At 37.9% G+C, this 9,463-nt stretch overlaps 1 non-coding gene across 1 annotated transcript; it reads right to left on the reverse strand.

The window, feature by feature from the left end:
* Positions 1–9,236: 9,236 nt before the first annotated feature.
* LOC112090058 lies at positions 9,237–9,343 on the reverse strand. The gene has a single exon (XR_002901417.1). It is a non-coding gene; the product is annotated as a small nucleolar RNA R71 (small nucleolar RNA).
* Positions 9,344–9,463: the final 120 nt, after the last annotated feature.

The raw sequence follows: 9,463 nt of genomic DNA on the forward strand, positions 1-9,463 counted from the left end.
TGCACGTATGCTCGTTAGGTTTGGAGACTAATCCTGTTTAGCACTGACATAATTTTGAGGCTTGTGTAGATTTTAAATCAGGTTTTAAAATCGCTAGCTAGTACTTTGTTCTGCCTTCCTCCAACAGGTGTTGGTCTAGGACAATTATTCCCCTAGCTCTGTCTTAAGATTGGATTCTCTCAGCTCACTAAATCACAACCTTAACTCTCTCTCTCCTGTAAACTTCCTACATTGATGTAATCAAGGAAATTACAAGATGAATAAGAGAAATCTTCAAGAGATATTGAATCACTCACAGATCGAGTATCCAAATCATCCCTCACTCGCGAATCCTCAAGAACTGAGTATCGCCTCAAGTCTAACGACTCAATCTCTATAATTCGAAAATCCAAGATAAAAGAAAAATGAATCGTCTTTCTGTAGTTATGCAACAACCAGAAATAACAGCAAAGCCTCTAAATGAGCCAGGGTCTTTACTCCACACTTGACCCAGCTATATCTTTTGCCGCCAACTCCTCTGCTTCCCCTGTTCTAGCCTTCTTCTTCCTGATATAGCAACGATCAAACTTATCACTCTCTGCTGGTCTTTCTGGTCGGCCCAAAATTATCTACTCTTCAAAAATAGAATCTTTACACAGATGAAACCATGCTTAAGGCTATCAATGATGCAAGAGAATGACAATAGTATCTTTATGCTCTAGAATTGGGGTATACACACCTCTGCTGCAAATCAGACGTTCAAACATTTGTTCGAGCAATCAACTCTCGTGATCAGCTTAAGGAGCTCTATGGACTCCTCTGCGACATCCAATCCCTAGCGCTTGTTTTAATGTATTTTGTTTATCTACGTGTAGCGGACGGCTAAATTGTCGGCCGATGCTTTGGCAAAACGAGTCCTCCACGATTTACCTGTTGGGAATGTCCTGAAATCATTTGTACTTTACTCTGGTACCAATAAATACCCAAACAATTTTGTTAGGTTAATCAGTACCTGAACTTATTAAAATCGGTAAATACATACCTCCATAATGTTTTTTGGCCAATTAGTACATTGACTTTCTCTCTGTTAGTCAAATCCGTTAATTTGCAAACGGAATCCGACTCAGATGCCATGGTGGATGTTGTGTTCAAATGAAACCAATATGACATCATTTAAAGTTAAAAATCATGGGAAAAAAGGCAAAAACGACGTCGTTTTAAATTTATTATACATTAAAAAAATCAAAATTGAAAATTTCGATTTGATTTTCCGAAAGTGTTTGAATCAAAATCAAAGCCAAAATTGCAAACCTAAACCTACCATGAATCCCCGAAGAAGCGTTAGCATTCGAATGAAGTCATTCCGATTTGATTTTGAACGCCACCCAAATCCTAACTATCGATATTTTTCTCCCACGAAAGAAGATATAGATGGTGTATTTTTTTTAATGGATAATAAATTTAAAATAACGTCGTTTTTGCCTTTTTTTTTCCAGATTTTTAACCTTTAACGGCGTCATATTGGTTTCATTTGAATATAGCATCCACGGTGGTATCCAAGTCGGATTCCGTTTGCAAGTTAACAAGTTTGACTAACAGATAGAAAGTCAATGTACTTATTGGCCACAAAAATATTGTTGAGGTATGTATTTACCGATTTTAATAAGTTCAGGTACTGATTAACCTATCAAAATTGTTTAAGTATTTATTGGTACAAGATGATGGTGTTGACGTACTAATCGGCCTTTCTCCCCTAGTTAAAGTTGTATTGTCGAGATTTGACAATCGTTTAATATTAGGTGGTTATAATGTTTTGCTAGAAACCGCTTATAATCTATGGGTTGAGAACCTGTTACTAATATTATACGATCCTATAGGGTCACACACCTAAGTAAATTGGATCATTGATTAATAATGTCTTTTATGAATTGAACTAACATTTTGAGTTTTGGGAATTTCTTATGTATATGATAAATAAGAAATAATAATATATAAGAGCTATATTATTGGATATATACACATGTGATAAAGGCTGATTTATGGTCTAATTAAGAATTAGACTAAAGCCCAACCCACCCACGTGAATGTGAATCCTAAAATGTTAGGGTTTTCATATGTGAGTATATATATATCGATATGTGGACAAGAGAAAAAAAAACAAAAATTTATTAGCAGCCACAATCTACAAAGGCGAGACATATGTTGCTTGTATGACAAGCAAATCCTAAAACTCAGAGATAAAAGACGAACAGTTCGTTGGATTTTGAGATTTGATCTCAACGGTACTAGCATCCCGTCTCGATCCAATTTGTGTGTGTGTGGATACCGATAGAGGCACGACACTTGGAGTGCTAAGATAATTTTAAATCTGTCTGATTTTTCTCATTCCGCTGTAGAATATCCAGGTATATTCAAACTCTAAGATCTAGATTTAATTCAGTATTTACATGAATCCTAACAATCGAATTCGCAATTAATGTTTATAAATAGTTATAAACCGATACGAATTATTACAGTGGTATCAGAGCCTACTTGTTTAATACTGCAATTGGATCTTCTTTAATCTACAATTTGTTATAGATAAATAATTCTGATGGTTTCACAATGTTTGAAATTGATTTTCAGACATGTTCGTAAAAACCCTAATTTGATTATGATGTTTATCAATTTTAAAATATATATTTGTGACTCTTAAATAAATATGTACATGTTGATTCATACGTTAAGAAATATTGATTTAGGAAAGGTAAATATTACAAACGAAACATAAGATAATTATGCTTGATATGATCATTCGATAATTATGTTAATAATATGTAATATCCAAAACATGTTTTTCCTTTCCTCGCGTGTGCATGTAATAGTTACCAAGTCATGTATATTTAATTTCAATGACCAATTCGCTAATACATAACTGTCTTGAATATATAATTATTATAATATGCATATGCGACTTGTGAGACCAATATGCAGTCACTTGGTTTAGTTGATTGGTATGATTGGTTTGGTTTAATCGTTTAGATCTTTTATTTAATTAAAATTCTAATTTGATTAGATTCTAAAATTATATTTAATATTAAATACTAACTAATTAATTATTTTAATTAGATTAAAATTAAGTTAATTATATGTAATCCAATTAAATACATATGAGATATGTATTAGTTATATTTAATTATTTATATTAGATATAAATTTTAATATAAATAAAACTGGATTAATATTAATTCCTCAACCAATATCAAGTTATTTGATGTCTCCCCAATCTTATCAACTGTTAAAACTTGAATTTTGTATAGCGGGTCTGCTAAAGCAGCGGTCTGCAATTATTTGAGAGTGAGACAGATGGTAACAATTACCATATGAGAAAAGGTTGGTTTACTTGACTAGGCTATCAAAACGGTTTTGGGCTTAGAGGCATAGAGTTGGATAAGACATAAGATGTCTTCCACAACCAAAAATTATATTGGATATAATTAGCAATAGTGTTGCTTACCTAATTAACAAGATATTCAGGGGTTGAGCCAAAGCTCACTTGGATTCTAGTGAAATATGGATCTTGGATACTATACTCATTTTTGAGGATTTTTTTTTTGTTTGAGTATAGTGTGAGTTTTCTTAATTGTTGAGAATGGTCAAAATTTATGAACATCATATTAACTTTGCTTTTCTTTTTCAGTTATGTCCAACCCTCAAAATTCCCATTCATTGCGATTTGTTTTAAAGAAGGATAATTCGAGTGAATCAAACCTCCTTGAAGGCTTGGAAGATCTGAAAGAGAAGAAAACTTTTGAGATTTCTTCTCTGGGTATCTATGTTATAGAGGTAAATGTTACCACTTCTGGTTCTACTCCTTGGGTATTGGATACCGGCTGTGGCGCTCACATTTGTACAGATGTGCAAGGTCTAAAGAACATCAGAACTTTGGAAGAAGGACAAGTGGACCTACGTGTGGCTAATGGTGAAAAAGTTGCAGCATTAGCAGTGGGGACATATCCATTGTCTTTGTCTTCAGGCATGGTTTTAGAAATCAAGAACTGCTATTATGTTCCTGCTATAAACAAGAATATCATCTCTATTCCATGTTTGGACATGGAAGGTTTTCATTTTTCGATCAAGAACAAATGTTGTTCATTTGATCGTGATGATATGTTTTATGGTAGTGCTCTATTAGAGAATGGACTCTATGTTCTAAACCATAACATGCCGGTCTATAACATTCCTACTAAGAGGTTTAAGTCTAATGACTTAAATCCAACTTTTCTCTGGCATTGTCGTTTGGGCCATATAAATGAGAAACACATTCAGAAGCTTCATGGTGATGGACTTTTGAACTCATTTGATTTTGAATCATATGAAACGTGTTAATCTTGTTTGTTGGGAAAAATGACTAAGGCCCCATTTACAGGACACAATGAAAGGGCTAGTGATCTATTGGGCCTTATACATACAGATGTATGTGGACCAATGAGTCTAAGTGCTAGGGGAAACTTCCAGTACTTCATCACATTTACAGATGACTTCAGTAGATATGGTTATGTTTATCTGATGAAACATAAATCTGAATCCTTTGAAAAGTTCAAGGAGTTCCAGAATGAAGTACAAAATCAACTTGACAAAAGGATTAAAGCTCTCCGATCAGATCGTGGAGGAGAATATTTGAGCCAAGTTTTCAGTGATCATCTGAGAGAATGTGGAATTATTTCACAGCTCACTCCTCCAGGAACACCGCAATGGAATGGTGTGTCTGAGAGAAGAAATCGAACTTTATTAGATATGGTTCGATCAATGATGAGTCACACAGACCTTCCATTATCCTTTTGGGGATATGCTTTAGAAACTGCTGCATTCATGCTAAACAGAATTCCATCAAAATCAGTTGAAAAGACACCATATGAGATGTGGACAGGAAAGGTTCCTAATTTTTCTTTTCTTAAAATTTGGGGTTGTGATGCTTATGTTAAACGTATGTTTACTGATAAGCTTGGATCCAAATCTGATAAGTGCTACTTCGTAGGTTATCCCAAAGAGATCAAATGTTATTTCTTTTACAACTCCGGTGAGAATAAAGTGTTTGTTGCTCGGAATGGTGCCTTTTTGGAAAGAGAATTTCTTTCAAAGGGAACTAGTGGGAGTAAAGTATCACTCGAAGAAGTTCGAGAATCACAGGAGGATATTCCTACTCTTGAGGAAGAACATCAACTGGATCTACGAAGAGTCGTAGAATCAACTCCTGTGGAACCTGAGGTACGTAGGTCCGAAAGAATTTGTCATGAACCTAATAGATTTGGGGATTGGGTAATGGATCATCATGATCTTTTACTTATAGAGAGTGATGGACCTACATCTTTTGAAGAAGCAATGATGGGCCCTGATTCCGAGAAATGGCTACAAGCCGCAGAATCCGAAATGGGATCCATTTCAAAGTGTTAAAGCCATTGAGTGTAAATGGGTTTTCAAGAAGAAAACAGACATGGATGGTAATATAGTGATATACAATGCTAGATTGGTGGCGAAAGGTTACAAGCAAATTCATGGTATAGACTATGATGAAACCTATTCTCCAGTCGCAATGCTTGAGTCCATTCGGATTCTCCTAGCAACTGACGCTTATTATGATTATGAGATTTGGCAAATGGATGTGAAAACAGCTTTCCTTAAAGGAAATCTCGAAGAGGATGTGTACATGACACAACCCGAAGGTTTCACATCTCCTGAAAGGTTGAAACTGCTAGGAAGGTATGCAAGCTTCATCGTTCCATTTATGGTTTGAAGCAAGCATCTCAGAGTTGGAATCTTCGTTTTAATGAGGCAATCAAAGAGTTTGATTTCATTAGAAATGAAGAAGAACCTTGTGTTTACAAGAAGACTAGTGGGAGCGTAGTTGCTTTTCTGGTATTGTATGTTGATATATTCATAAATTGCATCATTTAATGTACATATTCTAGTCCAAATCATGTCTCATTTGCATGCATTTTAGGTGTTTAAGCATTGTTTTAGGACTTAGGAGATTGCATTAGGTCCAAGAGAGTTTTGCATGTTTTGGAGTGTTAAACAGGTGCTTTTGGAGTTTATTTGGAGTGGAGGATGTGATTCAGATGAAGAAATGGAGTTGAAATGATCAAAAATGGTGAAAAGGAGCAATTTTGGGTTTCTCGGCAAAATGATATACTGATGGCCGAAGTCTCTCGGCCAAAATCCTTCCCGCGGGTAGCTTTCTCGGCCAAAAACACGTACCGCGGTCAAGTCTCTCGGCCAAAATCTCCGGGTGCAGACACGTTTCCGAAATCGCCCGTCCGGGGAACCTTCCGGTCAGATTCAGCTATCGGAGTCTTCATAAAGGTTGGAGATAATTGAGTCAAGAGTTCATAACAGTTGGAATCAAGGCATTTGGACCACGGAACTGAAAGATATGGTAATCGGAAGACGAACAGGTCTCGCACTCATTCCGGAGCAATCCGATACCCCTGAATGATCTCCTGTCCGGGGAGCCTTCCGGTCCGATTCAGACGGCGGGTGCTTCATAGAAGTTGGAGAGCATTGCATCACGGTCTCTTAGCAAGTGGAATCGTGGAATTCGGACGCGTGAGCAGAGAGATAAGCTTGTCGGAAGGAACCCCAGTCTCGCAGGTATTCCGGACCGAGCAGATCAGTTCTAAAGGATGCGAAGGACGGTGCACTTCCAGGCCGATTTAGTTTCCGGGTCCTTCATGAGAACCATAGCCATTTGAGTCTTCTTTCCAGAACGTCCAAGAGCATTCAATTCGGATCTATGAGCAGAAAGATACAGTCTCCGGAATGGACACATGTCTAGACGCCTCTCTCTGGTCGTGTACATGCACTGCAAAGATGTGCCCTCCAGGAAGCCTTACACTTCCCAAGCACCGAAGCTTTCTTCACCAAAGTTGGAGATAAATGAGTCCTCTGTCTTCTGCAACCGAAATCATTCAATTCGGACAAGTCTCATAGGAGTTACACTCTCCGGAATGCGAAGTGGTCTAAGCTGCTCTGGATGCTGCGAGATGGTCTTGCGACTTGGTTAACCCGCACGATCACTCGCAAATCACTCCGACTTGAGCCTGCGACCTAGGTGCAATAGAGACCAACCCGCACAGTTTGTACATTCCCCAGAAACCGCCTTAGCCCTGCGAGTTGGAGAGGAAGGAGACCAAGCCGCAGCAACACTCGCAAAACACTCCTACTTAGGCGTGCGGCTTCACAAGACAAGTCTTCATCTACTGCGACTTAGGTGTGCGACCTGGGACATACTGGACTGACCCGCAGGATTTCCACTTGACCCAACTGAGCCGGGTCAGTACCCAGTTTGTCCTGGGCTGACCCGGTCCATTAGCACTTAGTATATATAGTTTTTTGGGAGAAAAACCCTAGGATGATCTTCTCTCTTAGTTTCTCTCTAGTTTTCTTTCCTTTTTAGTGTAAAAAAACGTTTTTGATTAAGAGATATCTGAAGGGATTTGATCATTCCAAGTCTGTTTCTTATCATCTCATCATCTCATTTCTGCTTCTAATCATGATTAACATCATCTCTTGCAAAAGATTAGATGTGTTCTTCATGATTAGTGAGTAGTCATCTTTTAAACTTCTAGGTGTGTAGATTAGGGTGCTTAGATGTTTGATTGGTGATGTTTAGGGTTTAGATTCTCATTTCATTTCCTTAGTTAGCTGCTCCTAATGCCAGATTTCCTTGGGAAAGTGAAATCTGGGTTCATAGGCATTTCATGCACCAAAAGTGTTTGATGAAATGCCTGAATGAGCTAACTTAAAGGGTTTATGCCTTTTTCATCATGGGAATGATTTGTTAAATGCATGAATGACATATTAGAACTGTTTCTTAATGCTCATTGATTCATATTTCACAAATGATGATTTGGTTTGAAAGTGGATTAGTGTAGAGATTAATGCCTTCATGAGAGGATTAGTCTAGATTAGAGTTCTAAGTTGAAATGTTTGAGATCATGTGATTGCTTGTTATGTCTTTCTGTATAAGATTCAGTCTTCTTGGTTGAGAGATTGTTTGGTCACTTATTAGGCTTGATGCATTATGCTTGCTGATTGCTTGATTATATCTAATGGTTGTTAGACTTGATTAAGTGATTTGCAAAGGGATTATTGTCATGGGAATGAATTAATCTGAATAAGAAGCCTGGACTAAAGAGTAGCAAGTGTTGCATTATGTTCTTAGCATCATGATTCAATATCTAAAGCACCCTAATCAATGATCACATCTAGAGGTTTAGCTTTTATCATTTGCTTAATCACCATCATCTTGTTTTGTTTGCTTGCTTAGTTCATTAATCATAGCTTGTTTGTTTCTTGTTTTATGCTTTCTTGTTACTTTGTTCACACCAAAACTCATCTTTGATCACTTGACTTAAGAACCTATCACATAAACTAGTGCCTAACTACCACACATATGGATTGATACCCCTTATACTACTTTGACAAGGGGATTGATAACCCCCATCTAAGAGCCTCAAAACTCTTAGTTATCAATTGGCGCCGTTGCCATATTGTGTGGGGATTGTTAGCATTAGTTTCTGATATAGTTTTTGAGATCAAGTTTATTTTGTTTTACTGATCACCTTTCAAGCTCTGTCTTTGTTTTCAGGTTTATGATCACAAGAAGCCAAGCCAGAAGACAAAGAGAAAGAGCTGTTCACTTGGAGAGGTTAGGAATGAATCAGCAAGTTGGGAATGAGCATCAGGCTCAAGAAGCTGATCAAGGTCAAAGAGCTGGTAATGGGATTGGAATTCAGGCTCAACAGGCTCAGGTCCATCAGGGACACGCTCAGGGTAACCAGAACCAAGACCGACCTCAGGTTAATCCACCACAGCCCCACCCAAACCCACCCATACGTCATCAGCCCCAACCAGTCTTTGTTGGTGAGAATGACCGAGCTTATGCACACCAGTATGGAGCAGGAATCAGGCCACCTCCTGTCCAAAACAACAACTTTGAGGTGAAGGCCTCTTTGATCAATATGGTTCAGAATCAGAAGTTCCATGGCTTACCTATGGAGGATCCCTTGGAGCATCTGGATCAGTTTGACAGAGTTTGTGATCTCACTAAGATCAATGGGGTATCTGAAGACAGTTTCAAACTGAGATTGTTCCCATTCAGCCTTGGAGATAAGGCACATCAGTGGGAAAAGAACCTCCCAAGAGGATCCATCCACACATGGGAGCAATGCAAGATTGCCTTTCTATCCAAGTTCTTCTCAAGCTCAAGGACTGCAAAGCTAAGGAACCAGATTTCCAGCTTCACTCAACATTCTAATGAGACCTTTGGAGAAGCTTTGGACAGGTTTAGAAGCTACACAAATAAGTGTCCACATCATGGCTTTTCAGAAGCCTCTCTCCTTAGCACTTTGTATAGAGGAGCTGTTCCTAAGATCAGGATTCAGTTGGACACAGCATCAAATGGAAATTTCTTGGCAAGAAATCAATGCAGCTATGGAACTTG

The sequence above is a fragment of the Eutrema salsugineum genome, unplaced genomic scaffold (genome assembly GCF_000478725.1).
Source record: "Eutrema salsugineum unplaced genomic scaffold, Eutsalg1_0 scaffold_11, whole genome shotgun sequence".
NCBI lineage: Eukaryota > Viridiplantae > Streptophyta > Magnoliopsida > Brassicales > Brassicaceae > Eutrema > Eutrema salsugineum.